We start from the raw sequence: 22,396 nt of genomic DNA on the forward strand, positions 1-22,396 counted from the left end.
GAGGTCACCCTGCCTTCCAATCCAGGATCAATCTGAGCCAAGAAAAAAGGCGCTTAGCTAGAGAATCCAGGCTTTATCGCCAAGCAAGGAGGCTCCATTTGTCTAAGTCCTGAAATACTTTGCTTTAAGAACACCAGCATAAAGAAAATCAGATCCTGTGAGCTTAACTAGAGGGAAGCATGTCAAGAGAGTATGTTTTAGGTACTACTGCCACACAAAAAAAAATCTATGGGATGATAAGTATGGTAATTTGATTGACTCTAGAAATCAATTCACTGTGTATGAAGATAAGCAGAACAAAACATCATGCTGTATACCTTAAATATATACAATAAAGAAAGAACAAAGTTGAAGAGCTGATGCAACCCAACTTCAAGATTTACTATAAAGGTAAAGTATTCAAGACAGTGTGGTATCAGAGGAAGAATAGACAATTAGATCAATGAAACAGAGAGCTCAAAAATAACCCCCCATAAATATGGTGAACTGATCTTTGACAAAGAAGCAAAGACAATATCAAGGAGAAAAGACAATCTTAAACAAATGGTGCTGGAACAACTAAATATGCACAGTGGCAAACAATGAACCTAGACATAGCCTTATAGTCCTAACAAAAGACAGTTAAAATAGACCACACATCCAAATGTGAAATGTAAACTACAAAACTCCTGGAAGACAGGCTAGAGGAGTGGCTTGAGTGGTAGAGCACTTGCCTAACAAGCACAGGCCCTGAGTTCAAACCCCAGTACCACCAAAACAAACAAAAAAAAAACCAAACAGAAACTCCTAGAACACAACACAGGAGAAAGGCTAAATTATCTTGGGTTTGGTGGTAACTTTTTAAATATGACACCAAAGACATTAGCTATGAAAGAAATAACGATTATACTGGAATCCATTAAAATGGAGTCCTTCTGTTCTGTGGAAAACACTATTAAGAGAATGAGAATACAAACCACAGACTGGAAGAAAAATATTGTCAAAAAACAAATCTAATAAAAGACTTTTATCAAAAATATACAAAGAACGCTTGAAATTCAGCAATTAGTAAAACAGATTAAAAAGTAGCAAATGACCCAAATAATTATCTCGCCAGGAAAGATATACAGATGGCAAATAAATATATGAGAAGACACATCAACTGTTATTCTGGGACAAATGTTATTCTGGGACTCACTGCAAGTTAGAAATGAGACACCCACAACACCAATCTACCACCACAGACAGATCTATTGGAATGGCCACCACTCAAAACGCCAACAACACAAGGTGCTGCAAGGATGCCAAGGTTCAGGAATCTTAATTCACTGCTGATAGAAATGCAAAATGATGCTGCTGCTTTGGAAGACAGTTTGGCAATTTCTTATAAAACTAAATATGTACTTACCATAACATCCAGCAATCATGCTTCTAGGTATTTACTCAAGTGAGCTGAATGCTTACATGTACACAAATACCGGCACAGGATGTACACAGTAGCTTTACTCATGATTGCCAAAACTTGGAAGCAATTAAGGAGTCTTTCATAAGGTGAATGGATAAACCAAATGTGGTACATCTAGACAATGGAATATTATTCAATGCAAAAAAGAAATGAGTTATCATTTGTGGAAGCTAAAATAGTTGATCACACAGAACAAGAAAGTAGACTACAGAGGCCTAAAGGCTAGGAAAGGAAGGGGAGAGAGGCCATAGAAAGGAGGTTGGTAATGGGTACCACAATATAATTAGAGGGGAAGAAGTAATTCTAAAGTCCTATAGCATAACAAGGTAGCTACAGTCTACAATTAATTATACATATCAAAATAACTACAGAAGAGTTTGAAGTTCCCCACGCATAAAAATAATATCTGAGGAGATGCAATGCTGACTATCCTGATTTAATCATCACTTACTGTATACAGGTATCAAGTTGTAACACTTTACCCCACAAGTAAGTACCATATATGTCAAAACTTTAAAACAATTGACATTTAAAAAAATAAGTTATGAAGTCATGGCAATACATGGAGGAACCTTCAGTGGCTATTACTAAGTGAAAGAAGCCAATATGAAAGGTTCATGATGCATCATTCCAATCCTATGACACCTGGGGAAAGCAGGTAGAAAGACCAGTGTTCACCAGGGAATGGGGAAGAGAGGAAAAGGTGGAGTACAGATGATTTTTAGTGGGAGGTGAAAGTACTCTGTGTGATACTGTAATGGGGGATACATGTCATCATTCATTTGTCAAAACTCATACACTGCATCATACAAGAATGAACCCTAATTGAACTATGGACTTCGGGTGACAATGACATGTCAATGTCCATTACCATCTAGAAGAAATTCCTCACTCTGGTGGTGAACGTCAGTAGTTTGGGGAGATGCCCTCCCTTGGGGGAGGGCAGGGAGTATATGGGAGCCCTTACTTTCTTCTCACTTTTGCTGTGAACTCTAAAACTGATCTAAAAAACTAAGTCTAGTTTTTAAAGAAATGTCCTCATCCTAGGAAATCCCTCAGTCACGGACAAACAAGAACAGTTGGTCATCTAACTCCCAAACTAGGGTACATTCTGCTTTGTGCCTCACTCAGAAATGAGGAAAGGTAGTTTTAATTTCCAGGAGAAAAATCCCCTGCAATAGATTTACTATGGAAAGCAGGACACATCATCTAGAAGACCCCAGAAAGCAAATATCTGAAAGGGGGTTTCTTAAATCTCCAGCTAAAATGAATTATATTGGTATCTCTGTCCTTGGTAGCAAGCCAGCACCGCCCCCCAACAAAATCAGCCAGTTCACCTATACACAAAAGGATTTCAAGATTATTTGGGGGCAAACCTCACTGAACTGAGAGAAATAGGTAAATGTACTTTCTAGAATATATGTTATAAGACTTTTAGAGAAATCACATTTTGTGTACTAAAAAATGAACCCTCCTCTTCACCTTAGGGGCATCAGACCCTTACAGGCTGTACAGCTTTAAATTTTGAGCAAGGAGGTGATTAAAGGGAGTTAGAAAAAGAGAAGAAATTCAACAGGTGTCCTTGACTATACAAAGACTGGTCCTGAGTAGCCAGGTGAGCATGGGGGATCCCTTCTCTCCTGCTGCTTCTTCATACCTGATTTTCCCTGAAGCTGATACACCTCCCAGACCACAGGGAACTCTTTTCAGAATGTGGTAACAAACAGGCCCAATGCTACCAGGCCCTTTCCTGTATGTGGGGCATTCCCCCATTCATTGTCAACCTAGCAGGCATTGTAAATGAGTATTCTAAGGAAATCTAAATTAAGCCCATGCCAGAAACACCTAAAATAAGGTCAGTAACTGTGATGGTGAGAGTAGCATTTCTCAAACTTCAGTGTGTGTTTAAAGCACCTGGGATCTGGAAATGCAGGCTCTGCCTTGGTGGGTCAGGGTGGGATCTGTGAGTCCAGGATTCTAACAAGCTCTGAGATAAGACCAATGCTGCTCTTCCAAGGGGTACCAAGGACTGAAATCTCTCACCCCAGATCCTAGGGACTATAAAATCCTCCATATTGACCTGATAAACAAGTCCATGCAGTTTTCCACATAGCTGAATCCTTTACTCCTTTCTGGCTCATGGATGTAGAAACCTTCCATACATTGACAAGTCCCAAATTCATATTTCCAGTCCATATGTCTCCCATAGTTCCAGAATTGTAAACTCTACTGTCTGCTTAATGCCCTCACCTAGTCTCTCACAGACTTCAAATTTAAGATGCCCAGAACTGAGCTCCAGATCTGCCCCCACCAAAAAAGAAATAACATTAAACAGTCAAACATAAAACAAATAAAAATCTGCTCCACCAACAGCCATCCCCAGTTCATGGAAGGTGATCCCTCCCTTCAGCTTCTCACATCAAAAGCTTGGAGTTACCCTTGACTCTGTTCACACTCCCCATCTAGTCTGTTATCAATCTTTTTTGGCTTGTCACAACTTCTCCTGCCACCATCAACTGCTGGAATTTCTGAACAGCCCCCATCCAATCTCCCTGCTTCTGTCTTTTCCCCATCTAGTGGAATGAATGCCTCCACTCAAAATATCCTAATCCCTATAACCTGTGAACCTGACTTTATTTAGAAAGAGTCTTTGCAGATGTGACTAAATTAGGATCCTACAAGCTCCTCCAGACTTATCTAAGTAGACTCTAAATTCAGTGACAAATGCTCTTTAAAAAGTCATGTAGAAAGAGAGATGAGAGAGACAGAATGAAAGGCCATGTAATGACAGAGACCAAGGCTGGAATTACAAAGCCACAAACCAAGGGAGTAGCTGACAGAGGCAAAGGAAGCTTCTCTCTAGAGCCCCTGTGATGGTTAATTTTATGCGTCAATTTGATTAGCCCACAGGTGCTCAGATATTTGGTCAAACATTATTCTGTGAGTCTGTGAGAGTGTTTTGCAAGAAATTAACATTTGTTTTGTTTTGGGTTTTTTTTGTTGTTTTTGTTGTTGGACTGGCATTTGAACTCAGGGCTTCACAGTGCAAAGCAGGCACTCTACAATTTGAGCCACACCTCCAGTCCATTTTGTTATCAGTATTTTGGATATTGTGGTCTCTTGAACTATTTGCCTGGGCCTGACCTAGAAGTGAGATCTTCCTGATTTTACCTTCCCAAAGTAGCTAGGATTATAAGTATGAGGCACGGGTGCCCAGCTAAGACATTAACATTTGAGTCAAATGTGCTCTTCCACACATGGGTGGGCCTCATCCAATTAGTTGAAGGTCTGAACAGAACAACAACAAAAAACCTCCACTAAGAAGGAACTCCTCCTGCCTTATTACTGAGCTGGGGCATTGGCCTTTTTCTGCTCTGGACTTGAGCTGAAACATCAGTGCTTCCCGCCTCTTGAGCCTGCTGGCTTTCATACTTCATCTTGTACCAGATCTGATTCTCAGTCTTCTTTGGCCCTCCTAGGTCCCTGGCCTGTCAACTGTATGTACTGGGACTTCTCAGCCCCCATAATCATGTGAACCATCTCCTTACATTTCATCTCTTTATACACACACACATAACTGTTGGGTCTGTTTCTCTGGAGAACACTGACTAGTGTAGACCCGGAGGGAGCACAGCCTGAGCAACACCTTGATGTCAGACTTCCAGCCCCCAGAACGGTAAGATAATCAATTCCCATTGTTAAGAGACCCAGTTTGTGGCAATTTATTATGGCAGCTGAGAAAGTGACACACAGCCCTACAGCCTGATCTCAACCAAAGGTTCTTGTGAATCAAGTCAAGTCCCCTCTTTTGTCCATAAGGGAAGCTCCTGCCACTGTTTCCTATTTCTTTCAGAATCAAAGCCAAAGGATGTACAAGAGCCCTGAACAACCTGTGGCTGTGTCTTCCATCCATCACCTCTGAAGTCCTCCTCTTCCATGTCCCCTTCTACCACTGTGGCCTCCACTCTGATCCTTGTACACACCAGGGACAACCCTACCTTGGTGCCAAGGTCCTCTCCTGAGGTCAGGACAGCTAGTCCTGTCACCTCCATGCAGTCTAATCTCAGTGAGCCCTACTTAACCGTTCTTTTCAAAATTACAAACCCCAGCTCTCCAAAGTCCTTACCCAGCTCTACTTTGTATTTTTCCACTGCACTTATCACCTCCCAACAGATTATATAATTACCATATTTATTGTGTTTCTTATTTACTGTCTCCACCAGAAGGTTGTAAGCTCCCAGATGGCAGGAATTTTTACTCTGCTATTCACTAATTTATCATAAGTGCCTTAACTAGAGATGGATACCATGTAGGCAATCAATTCACATTGGATGAGTGGATGAATGAATGAATGAAACTTTTCTAAGAATACAGTTGAGGTTCAAACACAAGGCTGTCTGGCTGCAAGACCCTATTTCCAATCCATACCTCTTCCCTAGATTTTCGTTACAATTCTGCCCTTGAGACTCTGCCTTTGGCCATCCTTGTCGGAGGAACTCTAAGACAAAGCTCTCTTAGAACTCTCATTATAAACATGCTTGGAGACAGTGAAGAGCAGACTGGCCTCAACCAAAACAGAAGTTAAAAAGCAGAAGACATGAGCTCTGTGCACCAGGAGGAGGCATGACAGAGGGAAAGGTAGAGTTAAGATATACTTGATAATCAGAAAATAAACCAACAAGTAATTTAAGTAATACTGCAGGGCAATGAATCAGATTTCCCAAATTGGAAAGGGGTCAAAGGCTACCTAAAACCAAACACTTACTAATGCTTGAGTCACCTCTCTGTCAACTCCACCAAAAACATAACTCAACTCTAATCATCAGTTAATACCTTAAATGTAAATTTCTTTCTGTAAGAATATACCTCCTGGAATTATTCACCATGTACTCCTCCAAATTAGCTCTGATTCCCATATATGACCAGGGATCATTAGACTTCTTTTTTTTAAAGACCAGATAATAAATATTTTAGGCTTCATGAATCATGTGGTCTCATAGCAACTATTTAGCTCTTCTATTCCAGCATGAAAATAGACAGAAACAATATACAGTATAAAGGAATGGGTGTGGTTATGTCCTGATAAAACTTTATTTACAAAAACAGGAGCTCCAAGATGGTGGTTAGGGTAGGGAATCAGAAATCCTAAGCTCTCAGAAACCACCTTGAGACGTCACAGCTACACTTGGGTAATTCTGATTGTTTCTAGCCAAAATAATAACCTACCAACACAGGTGCACATAAAATTCAAGGACTGACCCTTAAAACAGCTTTTAATTGCGCTTAACAGCCAGGAAAATCCTGCACGGCACAGCCAGCAAGAAATGTCCCGCCCTGGGAAAAAAGCCTCCTGGCTGTTTCTTTTTTTTTTTTTTTTTTTTTCCTCAACAAGCAGAAGATAGAGCATCAATCAGAATCGAACTCTGCAACATCATGGACCCCTAACCCATGGAAAGCCTCCCCACACTGTGACAGGCTGAGAGAAAAGGTATGCCATGCTCCCCACCAGCCGGTTCCAAAGTTGCTTGCATGAATCTGCAGAACAAACAGCCTACTGTACCAACCATACACACCCCTAGCCCCCTGCAATCCCTGACACAAGCACCCTCCACTACAACAACAGAAATACACCCAAACATACACAAAGGCCATAAAACCCAGCAGCCCCCAAACCTCTTCCCCCACCTACCCACCCCTTTTCTGCCTCCCCTTTTTAGTGCCACCTTTACCAATTACCCAAATTTCTACATTTAGCCTAACAACCATTTCCCCCCCTTAACTTCCACTGTTTATAGATATTATCACCAAGGAGTTTTTCTATATAATATGTGAACAACTGGTCTGCATTGAACCTATGAATTTCTTACTGCTAATTTATACCTCCAGGCCAGAGAAAGAAAGAGCACATCAACCTAGCTAATGACAAAGTCAGTCACAACACAAAAATTAAATCAGGGAAAGAAATCAGGCAATCAAAACCACCAACTAACCTATCAAGAACATAGTTGCACAGCACCAAGTGGAGTGATGGGAAGAACAAGAAGGGCTGGAAACCACACTCCTCAAAAAAAAAAAAAAAAAACAATTCAATTAAGGATTCAGTGGGAAAATGAAGAAAATGGTTACCCAGTTCCTGACCCCAACAAAACAATGATAAATGTCACTAAGGAGCCCAGTGACACATACAAAAAAATCCTTCAAAGAAGAAATTTTGGAAGAAATCACAGAGAAACTGATGGAGAAGATACTAGACATGGTTAACCAGAATGTACAAGATGCACTGAAGAAATTTCCCAAGACACCAAAAATAAAGAACATAAGAAAACACAGAAACAAATAAATGAACTCAGAGAGGACTTCAACTAACAAAAAAGTGAAACAAAGGACATCATATAAAAAGAGAGATATGAATTAAAGACAACACAAAATATAGAAGAGGAGTTGAACAAAGATATGGAAAATCTCAGAAAAAAGAATTAAACAGAAATCCTAGGTATAAAAAGTCCCTTTAGTCAAACAAAAAGCACAGTGGAAGGCCATTCTTGCAGACTAGACCAAGTGGAAGAGAAAATCTTAGCGCTCAAAGATAAGATAGAAATTAAAGAAAAAACAGAAGAGCTACTAGTCAAACAACTCAAGAGCTGTGAAAGAAATATGCATGAACTCATATGCAACTCCATCAAAAGAGCAAACCTGAGAATTGCGGGCATTGAAGAAGGAGAAGAGGTGCAAACCAAAGGGATATGTAATATATTCAATAAAATAATAATGGAAAATTTCCCAAATCTCAAGAAAATTTTTCCCATTCAGGTACAGGAAGCCTCCAGGACACCAAACAGAACTGACCAAAATAGAACCATCCACAATATATTATCACTAAAACAACAGAGAACAGAGAAAGAATATTGAAGTCTGTAAGAGAGAAAAAAACAAATAACATATAAAAGTAATCACATCAAAATCATAGCAGATTTCTCAACAGAAACCTTAAAGGCAAGAAGAGCATGGAGTGAGGTATTCTGGGCACTGAATGAAAATAATTTCAGTCCTAGGGTACTCTACCCAGCAAAACTATAATTCAAATTGACAGAACAATAAAAATCTTCCACAATAAACAGAAACTAAAATAATGTATGACCACCAAGCCACCATTACAGAAGATTGTAGAAGGAATTCTGCACACAGAAGATGAAAGCAAACAAAACCATGAGAGCACATGAAGTATTAAACTGCAGGAGAAGAAAAGACAAGCAATCAGAGAGTAGCATGATTCAATGATTCAGGTGCACACAATCAAATCCTTAAACAAGAAAAACAACTAAATGGCAGGAATCACCACGTATGTATCAATGTTAACACTGAATGGTAATGGACTCAACTCACCCATCAAAAGATGTCATTTGGCAAACTGGATTAAAAAGGAAGTCTGACAATCTGTTGTTTACAAGAGAACCACCTTATGACAGGAAAAACACTGGCTTAGGGTGAAGGCTGGAACAAGATTTACCAAGCTAATGATCCCCTAAAACAGGCATGGTTAGCAAAACTTGTATCAGACAATGTAGACTTCAACACAATAATCAAACAAGGCAAAGAAGGACACTTCATACTAATGAAAGGGGAAATACATCAAAAGGAAATAACAATTATCACCCTATATACACCCAATGTCAGTGCACACTGTTTCATCAAAGACTCTAAAGGACTTAAAAGCACATATAGACTCCAACACAATGGTAGTGGGAGACTTGAGTACCCATCTATCACTAATAGATAGATCATCCAAACAAAAAATCAACAAAGAAATCCTAGAAGTAAATGACACCATAGACCAAATGGACCTAGCTGATGTCTACAGAATATTTCATCCAACAACGGCACAATATACATTCTTCTCAGCAGCCCATAGATCTTTCTCCAAAATAGATCATATCTTAGGGCACAAAGCAAGCCTCAGCAAATATAAGGAAATAGAAATAATCCCCCAACCCCCACATATTATCTACTCACAATGCAGTAAAACTAGAACTCAACAGCAAAACATACACAAATAATTGGAGGCTAAATAACACATTACTCAATGATCAGTGGGTCATAGAAGAAATAAGAGAGGGAATCAGAAGTTTCCTGGAAGCTAATGAAAATGAAAACACCACCCACTAGAACCTAGGGGACACAGCAAAGGCAGTCCTAAGAGGAAAGTTTATAGCCATGAGTACATATATTAAAAGGACAGAAAGATCTCAAATCAACAACCTAATGCTACATATCTCAAACTTCTAGAAAAACAAGAACAAAAAAAAAACCCAAAACAAGCAGAAGGAGAGAAATAATAAAAAATAAGGGCCAAAATTAATGAAATAGAGACCCAAAAAAACTATACAAAGAATCAACAAAACAAAACAAAACCAAGATTATTCTTGTTCTTTGAAAAAATAAACAAGATTAATAAGCCCCTGGCAAATCTGACTAAAATGAGGAGGAAAAAGACCCAAATTAGTAAAATTAGAAATGAAAAAGGGAGATAACAGCAAACACCAAGGAAAACTAGGGAATCATCAGACAGTACTTTGAGAACCTATATTCCAATAAATTGGAAAATCTTGAAGAAATGAACAAATTTCTAGATACTTATGACCATCCTAAACTGAACCAAGAAGATATTAACCACCTAAACAGATCTATAACATGTAATGAAATTGAAGCAGCAATAGAGTCTCTCAAAAAAGAAAAGTCCAGGACACGACAGATTCTCTGCTGAATTCTACCAGACCTTTAAAGAAGAACTAATATCAACACTCTTTAAACTTTTCCATGAAATAGAAATGGAAGGAACACTGCCTAAGTCATTTTATGAAGCCAGTATTACGCTCCTCCCAAAACCAAATAAGAACACATCCAAAAAGGAGAACATCTATAAAAAAAATCCTCAATAAAATACTGGCAAACCAAATCAAACAACATATAAGAAAGATCATTCACCATGACTAAGTTGGCTTCATTCCAGGGATGCAGAGATGGTTCAACATATGCAAATCAATAAATGTAATACAGACATTAATAGAAGCAAAGACAAAAACACTTGATCATCTCACTAGATGCAGGAAAAGCCTTCAATAAGATTCAACACCACTTCATGATAAAAACTCTAAGAATACTAAGAATAGAAGGAATGTACCTCAACATTGTAAAGGGTATATATGATAAACCTATAGCCAGCATCATACTTAATGGTGAAAAATTGAAACCATTTTCCCTAAAGTCAAGAATAAGACAAGGTTCCCCACTCTCCCCATTCCTATTCAACACAGTCCTGGAATTCCTAGTCAGAGCAATAAGACAAGAAGAAAAAATAAAAGGAATACAAATAGGTAAAGAGATAGTCAAACTATCCCTATTCTCAGATGACATGCTCTTATGCCTTAAAGACCCAAAGAATTCCACCCAAAAACTCCTAGACACAAATCACATCCATGACTCAGCCTTCCTTCCTCATGCTGTCTTTGCATCCTTGGTATTTAGGCCATATCTTAGCCCTACAGCTTTTTCCTGGTTAGAGTCCAGTCTTTGGGTCCATATAGTCTAGCTCTCTTTTCACTCTGGATCTGTCATTCAACTTAGTTTTCGTTCCTTTCATCTTTGTCATTCACAAATTAATGAGAAAATGCTCTCCACCTTCATTCACGTCCTTCATTAGAAGTCTCTAGGAGAACATGGCCACTTTCTCCCATGGTCCCTGGCACACATACTCTCCGTAGAGTCTCCTGTGAGATTCAGAATGACACCCAGGGTAGCAGTTTCCTGGATACTCTCCTCCAGATGCTGCAGATCAGAGCTATAAACACCAGGCAGGATAGGATAGAGCTGTGTGGAGCATTTTGGTGGCACTTAGAACAAGGAAGAGAGAGGGCTTTGACCTGACTTCACCATAAAGAATGCAGTAGTTAAGTTCAGCACTCTTGAAGCCCCAAGCTCTGCCTGTGCCCACTGATTAGGAAAACAACATGGCTGTATGATCTTACATGATGGTCTCTGAGCAATGGTGGGTGGAGAAAGTCAGGTATCAGTGGCCTTCTCCTCACTACCACTAAGCCATTGGAAATGGAAACTCCAGTTTCAAGACTGGCTGGACTTTGAAGAGATTGGGAATTTGTGGGGTTTTTTTCTTTTGGAAGTATTTTTGGGTGAAAAAAATTTGTTTTTCAGTATGTGTAAATCATTGACTTGTAAAAGATTTTCAACGTGATTTCTATTTGAGTAAAAATTCAACGCAGAAGACATGCAGGTCTCTCTGTTGTCAGTATCAATCTTAGGATATGTTGGGTTGCATACTGCCACAAAGACTCTAACTTTAAAATCAGAGAGAGCAGGACACTGGTGGGCAAAGGCAGACCATTAGGGCTTCTGTCACCAAAACTCAAGGGAAGGCTTAGGTTCTGGCTTCCCAGCTTATTTACCTCAATCCAACAGTTACTATGCTCCCCAATTTGAATGTACAGTTGTAGAATTCTTTACTGTAACCCTTAGCAGTGAGGTTCTAGACCCAGTGGACCTGAACTGAGATGGATGGTAGCTTTGACTTCCACCTGAATAGATCAGAGTAGGTATATGTGTGGAGCGTGTGTGCCTCCAGCCAGTTACCCAAATATAATTTGGTATTCATGAGTTTTATATTTGTCTGTTTAAGGATGCTCAGACATAAATGGATCTTTAATTACACAGATCTAAATATAACCCCATCTCCGTGCACATGAATCTTACCTTTCAATGAATACATTCGCTTGCTCCTACTAACATAAGCTCTTTCTGACTTTCAGAGAGAAGTCTAAAGTGAATAAGGAAGGAACTTCTGGTGTGGAAAGGGAAGACCCCTTCCCAACAAGGAAGGTCTCCCTCTTTTCTGGCAGTCTCTCCCTAAGAAAAGTAGAGTGTAAGGAGACACTGCAGCTGCCTAATTACAGCCTGCCCATTGCTATTTGTGAATGTCAATGTTTTTCAGGCTGAGCAGCTTTGCCTTCCAATGGGATTGTGACTAAATGCAGAAGGCTCTCTGCAGTCCTGTACTGCCCACAGCCTAGACACTGGGGTTGGGAGATGGGTGTCTTTGGGCAAAGGCAAGACCATCAGGGTTCCTGTCACTAAAACTCAAGTTCTGGTTTCCCATCAGCCTGCTTGATGTGGTGAAGCTCTTGCATTGATGCTACTTTGACCCTCTGTTTGAATGTAGAGTAGATCCTGGACTAGTGCAGAAGGTAGTTAAGCATTAGCAGAGGAATAGTGGATGGGAGTCATTTTAGCAGAAGAACCTGGCTGAAGATACCATTAGATTTGCTGCCACTCAGTTTCTTTCTGGACACACTCCAGGGCTCCCCTCCTCCTTCCTCTAAGCCCCCAGCACAGTTCAGCTTCCAACCAAGCATCTCCACCTCGGCCTTTGAACCCTCCCTTTGCAACCTCTGTTTCCTTTTCTTCTTCAGAGCAGCTCAGATTACCTGAGAGAGTCAGGCAAGGCAAGATTCCAATTTATTTCCTTGAGCTTCAAACCTGAGACTTGTTCATCCCAAGATTCCAAGCCCTAATAGCTTGTGTGCCATCACAACCACCCCAGGCTGCAGCACAGGCAATTTGCGTTTCAAAAGTAATAGAGAGTAAATTGCAGAGGAAATATTTTATGCAAATTAACCAAGCTTAACATTTTGATAAAGGGCTTTTTTATAAAAAAAAAATGAACCAAGCAATCCAATACTCCATTGCAAGTTTAGCACAAAAGAAAATTTCAAAAGCCTGAATTTTTAAAATATGTGACAGCAAGAGACATTAACCACCCGGAAGATGGAATACATTGGGAACCAAAGTGCATAAAAAGTATTAGTTCAAAACATTTATGTGAGCTTATGGATTAAGGAATTTCAATGATTTAAATAATTCTCTCCCTTCTTTTGAATGGACTCTTTGCTAAACCAAAATATATTTGCTGTGAGATCAATGCTACATTTGCAAGTGAGTTTGGAACCTGCTATCAAACAGAGGAGTGAAGGGAGAAGAACAAAGATTTATTGGACATGAACTACAGGCCAGACCCTGTGTTAAGTGATTCACACATGTTATCTCCTTTAAGCAGGCATGATCTGAGTCCCCTAAGAGGAAATGCCAAAGGTGCCAGGAAAAGCCACATGGTAATTATTCTGAGTAAAGACATTTCCATTTGGAAAGAAAATGGCTGAGTAGAGTTAATATCTTTTCACTCACTCCCAAGACACTTGAATGAGCTGTTCCTCCAAAACTTTTGTTGGAGACAAAAATTTTTCTGCTAATACTCACACTTGTCCTACACTAGCCTTCCCAGAAGTCCCAAATCCACATCCCCTCAATTCCCAGCTGAAAGTGAGTTAGAGGAAGGGAAACCATAGGCAAAAAGTCTGTTTCTATCTGCCCTTAAAGATATGGTTTCAAAGGGAAGCTCCCAACCCTGGAGAGCCGTGGGACTATTACAAGAAGTCAGGCATCCACTCATGGCAAACTTTTCCTATAGACAGAACACATGCTTTACATACAGTGCACCATTTCCCAAAGCATATGTAAGTGCTGTGGTGATTAACACATTATAAATTCTTTTCAAAGAAGCTAAAAATTTATATGAGTTCTAGGTCATCATACATTCTCCATCAACAGATCCTAAAAGTAAAATCATTATGTGTGGATCCACAATTTTGTTTTTATGTTAAAACAGGCGTGGTGGCTCACATCTGTAATCCCAGCTACTCAGATGGCAGAAACCAGGAGGATCATGGCAAAAAAAAGTTAGTGAGATCTCATCTAGCTTACTTTGCATTTTTTTGAGTTGTATATAAATGGAGTCATACAGTATGTTCTTTTTTGTTCTCACTTCTTCCACTCAGCAAAATGATTTTGAAAATCATCTGTGTTATTACAAGTGAAAATAGTTGGTTTCTCTTTATTGCTAACTAGTAGTCTATTGAGCAAATATACTAGAATTTGTTTATCCATTACCAGCTGATAGGATTTGGGTTATTTCCAAGTTTTGTCTATTACAAATAAAACTGCTATTAGCACTCATATGAAAATCCTTATGTCCTCTTCTGGGCAAATGCCTAGGAGTGGAACACCTGGGTCACAAGATAAGTGTGTGTTTAAGTTTTTAAGAAACTGGCCAACTGTTTTCTAAAGAGATTGTACCATTTTACATTCTCTCAAGTACCATATGAGAGCTCATTATAAGTAGCTCCCTTCCTTTCTCTCTCCTTTACCAACAATTGATATGGTCAGTCAAAGAAATTAGGACATGTGTATGAAAAACCTAAAAAACAAAACTTTAGTCTGGTCTATTAGTCTCATGTCTGAGGATTTATCCTTTAAGAAAAATTATGAGGGTAATGATACCCAAAAATGTTCACCATATAACTAATTAGTTAAAATGCAAATTTCCTGAATATTAAATCACAAGAGAAAGGGAAAATTAAAATTTTACATCTTACAATAAAACACTATTACATCACTTTGTAAAATAGCTTCATGTTATTGAATGCATTTTCTATTGCTGTAACATAGCACCTGAGACGGGTAACTTATAAATAAAAGAAGTTCATTTAGCTCACTGTTCTGGAGGCTAGGAAATCCAAGAGCATAGCACCCAAACCTTCTCAGTTTTGTGAGGGTCTCATGCTGCTTCAACTCGTGGCAGAAAGCAGGTGCATGCAGAAGGAACCAAACACCAGGGGTGACCTTGCTTTCTAACTACCAACAACCACAAGAAAGGCATTAGTCCCTTTGATCTATCTAATTGCCACTTACTGGCCCAATCTCTCTCAACACTGTTACATTGGGAATCAAATTTCAACATGAGTTGGGGAAGGGACAAACCACAGCTTGAGTATATATTTATATGCTTGAATTTTCATACAGACATGGGAAGACGAAGGGCGAGAAAAAATGGTTTCTTCATGCTTGTTTGTAGCTTCACCTCTTGATTTGTATTTTCTATTTAAATGTGTCCATTGCAATCAGAAAAAAAATTAAGTTTTCAAAGAGTAAAGGCAAGACATGAGACATGACAGCCAGAAGTATGGGAGGGCAGTGAAAACAAAGAAACACAGAGCTAGAGAACTAGCTACAGACACTGGCTTTTAGAAGAAGGGACACACATATATCTCACAATAGGAGTAATAAAAATCCTATTGTTCTTAATAATATTATCATCAACACTTTCCTTATAAAGGCAAAGACGCTTATAATTTTTTAAATAGTTCCATTAAAAATATGGTTTAAAGCTGGGCACTGGTGGCTCACACCTGTGATTTTAGCTCCTTGGGAAGAAGATTGGGAGGATCATGATTTGAAGCCAGTCTGGGAAAAAGTTCACAAGACCCCATCTCATCCAATCGCTGGTCACAGTGACATGTGCTTGTCATCCCAGGTATGGTGGGAAGGGCAAAACAGGAGGATTGTGGTCCAAGCCAGCCTGGGCAAAAAGTGAGACCCCTATCACCAAAATAACCAGAGCAAAATGGGCTGGAGACATGACTCAAGTGGTAGAGTGCTGGTTTAGCAAACTCCAATACCATCCGGATATCTAGATAGACAGATAGATAGATAGATGTATAGAGAGTACAAGAGTTTTGTCCCTGAAAGGTACAAATTCCTGGGTGAGGTCAGGTCACTGTACATATAGAAACCATTGCATGAGCAGGAGATACTTAATAGCATAAAAAGATGTAAGAAAGATGTAGAAACTTCAATACGTATATCAGGAGATGTCCAGGTAAGCTCTGATTGTCTCCCAGCAAAGCACAGACCCTATGGCAATGGAGGAGGGGCACCAGTTTGAAGGTGAAGAGGGCAGTCAATATACAAGATCCACGTGTCATTCCTCTGCCCACTAACTGTCCTCTCTGCACACCGAAAGTCTCATCCCTGTTGCTTCTAACAGTGCCTGCAATGAATATACCAATATATGCCAACACCCACACCCAAATGTTCTCTCCTGATGTCCATGATGTATATGAGCCACATGCCTTCCATACCCAAGTGGGAGAACACCTTCTCTGACTCATGTCATCTGAAACACGTCTTCCCCACCTACCCAGCTCTCTACCCATGCTCTGTTAGAGCAGTACCATTGTCTTAGTTCATTTAGGCTGTTATAACAAAATACCTTAGATTGGGTAATTTATTAACAACACAAAGTCACTGCTCATAGTTTTGAAGCCAGGAGGTCCAAGATGAAAGCTCCAGCAGACTTGGTGCCTAGTGAGGACTTGCTTTTCAGAGATGGCACTTTCTATGTGTTCTTACATGGCAGAACAAGTTCTTTCTGGCCTCATTTACAAGGAATATTCCTATTCCTGAGGGCTCCACTGTCATGACTTAATCACCTCCCAAAAGTCCCCACTTCTTAATGCCATCACATTGGACACTAGGTAATGTTCCCAACATTCAGGCCATAGCAGAGGCTGAAGTGCATCTCTAGTCATAATCTATCCAACACACAGCAGTCCTGGGATAGTGGATCACCTTTGGAGCAGAGAAAGTAATGCTGCGTTACCCTGGGAGTATGAGCACTACTGACCAGGTGCTGTGCCCTGAATCAGACATCTTAAACAGCTTATTTCTCAATTTCTGTAAGGCAAACACCATTGCCGCACTTTATAGATAGGGAAAAAATGAGTCTTGGGTACTTAAATTCCTTTTCCTCCAAAAAATAGAGGCTCTGAACCTATTATCATCTAAGTGCTGTGAGAATCTGACAATAACTAAGGATCCAGTGATGACCAAGAACCCCAATTTCTTTCACTCTGCCCAAGTAGGCATCTAGCACTTGACTTTTATTTTTCAGCTAATGATTTTGGAGGGTTAAATTTGCAGCACATTCTGTTTTGGGGGAGGGGGGCTAGGATTTGAACTCAAGGCCTCTGCAGCAAATTCCTTACTTCTGGAATAGGGCCAAGGCATCCTGATCAGAACTCCAGAAGACAAGATGGGGGAGGAAAAATCTATTTCCCCTGACATGACCCCTCTACTGCCCCACAAAAATCCAATGCCTGTTTCCCTAAATGTGAAGAGATGTCTTCTCTGGGCAGCCCATGTGGCTCATGGAAGAGATGAGCAGGGAAGAGGCCATGACCACATGGAAAGCAATCCAAAAGGTCAAGAAACCAAGGACTTTTCTTCAAAAAGATCAGGTGTTACTCTGATTGGTGTCAGAAATGCTTCTTTGTGGCACCAAGATTTAAACTCATGGCACTAAAAGCAGTGGGACCATCAGCTATATAATCAGGAAAATGCCCTCAGCAGCCCTGGGTTAATGGACTGTCGTTCAGAAAGGAGGTACAGCCAGAAATAAACCACAGCAATGAAAAAAAAAAACCTCTTCTTTCTCACTGCTCATCCATCTATCCATCCAAACACTTATTGTCTTCCTAGTGTGTGCCTGTGGGTTTTCGATATGACCCTGTTTTCAATGAGCACACAGCCTGGAGAGAGAGACAGATTAAATGGATAATTACAGTCCTACACGAATGTGGGTAAGTGTGAATTATAAGGGACAGGTTAAATTAATCATGAAACAGCCATACAATAGAGTCCTATAGAACCATTAGAAAGGATGATGGAATGCTGTACTCACTGACATGGAAACAGCACAGTGTATTAAACAGAAGAGGAAGCATAGCTTGCAAAACAATATTTACAGAATTTTGCCCCCTGGGAAAAAAATTATAATCTACATATACACAAATACTAGAAGAATGTTCACCAACTTATCTACCAGTTAGCTCCAGGTGGTGAGTTTTCAAGTAATTCTTACTTTGCCTTTCTTGCCTTCCTGTTTTGTTTATATAATTTAATTTTTCCTCAAAATAAAACAGCTTTCTGTGGTAAAAATGAGAGGCAGTCACTTTAGAAAATTCAACATGCTAGAGGAAAGGAAGAGAGAATGATAGAAACAATATCAAAGCGCAATTGCATCTATGCAGGTGGACAAGTACCGAACGATACCCACTGAAAGCCGTTGAATAACAGGAGGCAGGAGGGGAAAAAGAAGGGGAGAGGAATAGAAGGGATTGAACTGAACAAAGCACAGTGTATCCACGGCTCAGAAACATCGAGAAACACCTTTGAACCCTGACTTTGGGATTAAAAATGAAGGATGGGACTATAAAATAGGTCCCCTGGTGTGTATGTGGTGGGGTTACTTCTGAGGGGAGGGTGAATGGAGACAAAGGAGGGTGAATATGGTCCATATGTTTTATACACATATGTGAAATAGAACTTGAAACCTTTTGCAATTGTTTTTAGGTGGGGAAGGGAGGGGGATGAGGGGGACAGATGGAAGGACAGACCTAACCAATGTACAATGTAAGACTATTCAGAAATGTCACAATGAATCCCCCTCCCCATACAATTAGTGTATGCTAATAAAAAATGAAACAAAAAAGACAATTCAGCATGCTCAGATCAGTAGTGGAGATTACTCACGCACACGTGTTCACAGATATACACACCCTACTCACTTGGAGAACAGGGCTCCCTAAAGATATCTGAAACACAAATGGCAGTTGTCTGGGTTCTCTTCCACTGTGGGTAAGCTAAGCATTATGATTACAGGCTTATTTAGAAGCTAAAGATTTGGGGAAATAAGAAATGGTCCCCAGGCTTCATTACCTTCTATGACAAAATTTTCTCCATCCCAAAACAGTTTGTACAAACCACTCAGCAACATCTACCTGGTCTTCATGCACAGCACCCCTACAGACTGTCTACGGAAGGGGGCTCAAGGGTAGGAACCCAATCCTGGGGAGGTGGGGGTTCCTGATCTCACACCCACATGAGGTTCGGGTTGTAAGTTCTTCTATCACTTAACTCCTTCAAGCACATCCACTGTGTGCACATTTCCATAGGGAGCTACAGCATAGAGGTGAGTGAGACAGGCGCCAACTCTGGCCCATGGAATTCAGGATCTGGAGGGGACTAACAAAGTGCCTTTGGAGTCAGACTCCCTGAGTTCAGATCCTGGCTCCCTCCTTTCTAGGTGGGTGACCTGGGCATGTTAGTTATTTTGGGGTCTCAGCTTCCCCATGTGACAAAGAGACATAATATATTCAGAGCAGGTTATGGGGATCCAGTGAGATGATGCCTGTAAAATGCCTGGCATAGGGCCTGGCACAAAGTGGCCCTGTATGGAGGTTAATTAATATTGTCACAGGCATTTGCACTTGTACTGAATTGTAGGAAAGGAAGAGAATTACAGAGCAGGGGCTGGGCCCTCACAGCAGGTCTCCCAACATCACCACCTACATTTCCAGGAAATCCTGGTGCAACAGGACAAACAGACAATATGACCAGACACAAGATCCACAGTGCTGATCAATTTCCTGACCATGTGGCTCAACTTGGGCAATGCAGAAAGGAATGAGGAGGCAGACTGTTAATATCTCTTGTTCTGGAAAAATATATTGTAGAGACCCTGGCATGCTGACCTTTTCCACGTGGAGTAGTTTGATTAACTGGCTGCTCATTCCTCCCCGCAGGTGTAGGAGACTATAAACACAGAGAGGGGTGAATGGTTAGCCAACCACATTTTTGATTCTCTGAAAAGGTTGATGGGGTGCAGTAGAGCATAGTGACTACAGAGACGAACCACAGCACGGCCATGGAAGGGGGACATGAGAAGGTGGAGCTGTCCCATGAGCTTGGTGCTGGAGGAGACAGACATCTTCACTCCTGGTCCTGAGCCAGGCACAGCCTTTCTGCGGGCCAATTAATTGCAGGCACCAACATCTGCCCTAGGTCCCTCCAGGTAATTAGCACCACATGTTAGCCACAGAAAGCTGGTACCCACGGGCACTTGAGATAATTGTTTCAAGGCCGGCACATCACTGCCTACTGTGGAAGGTCACTGTAGCTGATCTGTCCTCACTACCCCCATCCTTCTGGTTTTATGAAAAAAGTTGTCTCTTGTCACTGAATTTATAGCAAGTCATTGGTGCAGGGCTCAGGGCTCCATGCAAAGTCTTCTGTAGCTGAAAGAGTATGTGATTATAACTTTCAGAACCTATTGACATCTCAAATGTCACAGTCCCCTCATGTCAAAACAGTCCCATCTGCCACAGTGTTCCCATGACCTCAGGTAATGGCCTCATCAAGTTACGACTTACAGAGGCTTCAGTGCCCCCACAATCTCTTTCAGCTCCCCCATGAGCCAACCCAAAATATGAATAAAAACATCTTCTTGCTCCTGCATGGGCTCAGGATTTTGCACCAGATGTGTACTTACCAGATAAGTACTGGCCTCCCCCACCCTCTAGTCTGTCAAGGTCATGAGGGTGGGGCTGAAACTAGGTGCTCACCATTATCCCAGGGCTAGAGATCCACCAGCATGCCAGGAAGAAATGCAACATCTGGTCTGGGTCAGCATTACCTCCTAAGAGAGAGTTTGAGAAGCTCTGTAGACATGAGCTTTTTACAGATAAAAAAGAACTACTCACAGTCCTGAGAGAGATAAACTGTTTAATGCAACGTTTCCTGGCTCAGCTGAAGACGAAGTCCCTTCTCAGCCCTTGCCACCTTTCACAGAGTACAGTTCCTCAGAGTCCCAGTTTGGAAACACTAACCAGGAGAATGGTTCAGTGTTTAAATGTTCTGTTTAAACAATCTGGGAACACACAATGTCTCAAGACTACTCTGGCCATGAGAGCATGTGGCTGGAAGGACCTGAGGCTCCAACCCTATTCCTGATGGCCCTCCCTGCCCTGCCCTTGATGGTCTGCACCATGGCGGGCTGGGGAATCACGATGGTAGATGTGTACAGAAGCTCCAGACCTCCCTTCCTACTGGTACGGGCTTGGCCTCAGAGCCAAAATGGAAACTGAATAGGTCCATGATTCCCTCACAACATATGCTGTCCACATAAAGGAGGAATAGCAGACGGTTATTGATATCATCCTTTGCCTCACAATAAACCCGTAAGTTAGATACCATTTTCCTTATTTAAAAGAAGAGAAAGACCAAGGCCCGTGGGGTTCAGGTGGCTTCCTTAAGATCACCCAGCCCCAGAAGTACAAAGAATGAACACTAGTATAGCTCCTACATCTCTCCAGCTGAGGCTCTTCCCTCTATACTACAAGATCACTCTTTCACTAAAACTGTCCCTAAAGAGCAGCTGCTGCCAGCACAAGCCTTCAAGCATAGGGAGAACTTGTCATGCCAACAGTAACTAGTGCTTATGGTGGCCAGGAGAGCCTAAGGCCCCTAAGGCAGAGGCTGCCAGCTGGCCTACAGTTGAATCTGGTGAGGGTGTTTTATACCATCCACAGTGGTGTTTTGCAGTTGCATTCGTTTATAAATCAAGAAATTTCAACCTAAAACATGGATGTCTTTTTTTCTCTTGAAGCCTCGGACACCTGGCCACGCTGGTCTGCTTCCCTGTGGTGATGGTTACCTGCCAAGTAGCAGCTACCCTTTGCAACAGGCACACCTGCTCTGATCCACCCCAGGCTCCCTGAACTATGTCACTCATTTACTTACCCTTTAACCAGCCGCCAAATGTAATATTCATGCCTAGACTTTTGCAGGCAATTTTAATTCCAATTAACACTTTTCCTACAGAAAATTTAAAAAAAGGAAGACAGAGGGGACAGAATGTGAAAAAAATATTTAAAATGCCATCATTTCAATGGGATTAAATCCTTTTCAAAACAAACCGTCCGGAGGACCCGTTGCCTCGGAGGTGTTTTGTCAGTTCTCTGTGCCACTCCGTACCCATTGAAAGCTATAAAAAGCACCTGCTGTCTCCGGTGAAGTCCAGATCCATTTTCTCTGGGGTTGGATTCTAATGCGCCACTCCACAGCAGAAGCAGAGCTGGGGGCGACAGCTGAGGAACTACTCAGCCTATGACAGGTGAACTTGTTATATTTCACTGCAAAGCTGTTTTAAAG

General features: G+C 41.0%; 1 long non-coding RNA gene across 1 annotated transcript; it reads right to left on the reverse strand.

Annotated features, from left to right (window-relative positions):
* Nucleotides 1–19,935: 19,935 nt before the first annotated feature.
* On the reverse strand, nucleotides 19,936–22,062 carry LOC141417997 (uncharacterized). The gene is made up of 3 exons (XR_012442614.1): nucleotides 21,986–22,062; nucleotides 20,809–20,882; nucleotides 19,936–19,999 (listed from the first exon to the last, which is right to left on the reverse strand). It is a non-coding gene; the product is annotated as an uncharacterized lncRNA (long non-coding RNA).
* Nucleotides 22,063–22,396: the final 334 nt, after the last annotated feature.

Source organism: Castor canadensis, chromosome 16, assembly GCF_047511655.1.
Source record: "Castor canadensis chromosome 16, mCasCan1.hap1v2, whole genome shotgun sequence".
Taxonomy (NCBI): domain Eukaryota; kingdom Metazoa; phylum Chordata; class Mammalia; order Rodentia; family Castoridae; genus Castor; species Castor canadensis.